Raw genomic sequence first — 1,759 nt, 5'->3', positions numbered from 1 at the left:
CTTACTCAATAATATGTCATCTTGTTATCTTTCACTCATCTCTGCATATACCAGCCCTAGCCACTGCCTCCAAACACAGCACTATCCCTCACCATCCTACTGTGCTTGCAGTTGCTTTTGATAGGAATGTCCACATCAGTGTTCAGCTTTTATAGAATCCATTAACTAAATATAACAGCATTTCCTTCACAAAACACGCATTCCTGATATTTCCAGCTGAATGTCATATCTTCCTTCTCTAGATTTTCATAGCATTTTACAAACCATGAATCTCAAATTGATAAGGCAAGAGAATGTGATTTTTTTCCCTTATGTTCTGTCCTGTTTGATTTGTGCTTATTAGAGTTCATATAAGCTTTGAACATTGCCTGTAGAATATTGTAATATTATGCATTTTACTTCCAGAATTTTTAAGTATTTTTAAAAATAATTTTAACATTGTCAAACTTATACCAATTTGTCGGTTAACATTAAATAAGTATTAACAGTAGCTAACACAGATAATACTCAGTAGGTACCAGGAAACAGTTTGACCCTTGCAATCCTATGAGGTACGGATGATATTCACATGCAGAAAAGAAAACTGAGACTTGGAGAAATTAAAAAATTCAATCAAGGTCACAAAAGTAGCAAAAGCTGGAGAGACTTTCTGGTCCTTACTCAATTCTGTACTTTTAACCATTTAACTAAACTGCCTAACCTTGTTATTAGGTTTTGGTGGTATAGTTGGAATGGATATAATCATAGGATCTGACTTCAGATTCAGAAAAAAAAAGGTAAATAACTGGAAATAATTCCATAGTTTGATAAATGCTACAATTAAGAATACGCTTGGTGATACTGGAGTACAATTCAGGAACAACTAATCTTGTCAAAGGAAGTAATGAACATTTCTCTTATTTTGAAAGTGGGGGTATGTGAATGGGGAAAGCAGCTTGGCATTTTTATACAGTAGGAAATTCATAAACTCACCAAAAAAATGTTAAACATTATTATAGACTATAATATCTCTGAGAACAATGACCATGTTTATATTTTACAATCTAAGGCTTATTGAATTCATCATAAAGTATAGTATGATAAAATATTTTATTGATTGGGTTAATAGAAGCAATGAATAAATGAATAGAACAATAAAATAATAAATGAATTATTGAACAAGTTAGAAAGATGTGGTCTGAAGGCAATGTCTTTGCAAAGGATCTCCAAGAACATCAAAGAATGTAGGCAGAACCATTGTTTCTCTAGGTATGTCTCACATGTTTAGCTTGACCATCTCCAAGTTGAAGAAATTAAAGTCTTTCTGTATTTTGAAATAAAGTAATTTTTCCATCACTTTTTAAGATTCAATTAACTATTTAATTTGAAAAAAAAAGATGAAAAAAGAAAGAAAAGAGAAAAATTAAAAAGTCATTAAATTCAGGGTATATTGCTTACCTCTTGTCATTTAGTTTATAATCACATGAAATGAAGGTATAGCACTGTCTTCTGTACTTTGTAATCAAGTAGCCAACCAAATACAGGGTTATAATTTCATTCTAGTTGGAATATTTTTCATTATTCACCTTATTTAATAAACTGTCACTTGAAAGAGAGTCTGATAGGCTTTTTCACAATGAATCAAAGAACTGCTCTGCCTTTCCACTTTATTATGCATGCTACTTTGAAGCTAATGAAACATAACCCCTGAGCTGATACTTTTATAGATGAAAGAATCATCATGTCCCATCTTCTATTTCATCAGCTACTGATAGCCAAT

This window comes from Pteropus alecto, unplaced genomic scaffold (genome assembly GCF_000325575.1).
Source record: "Pteropus alecto unplaced genomic scaffold, ASM32557v1 scaffold95, whole genome shotgun sequence".
Classification (NCBI taxonomy): domain Eukaryota; kingdom Metazoa; phylum Chordata; class Mammalia; order Chiroptera; family Pteropodidae; genus Pteropus; species Pteropus alecto.
The sequence above is the reverse complement of the archived record's forward strand: the minus strand, read 5'-3'. Positions refer to the sequence as shown.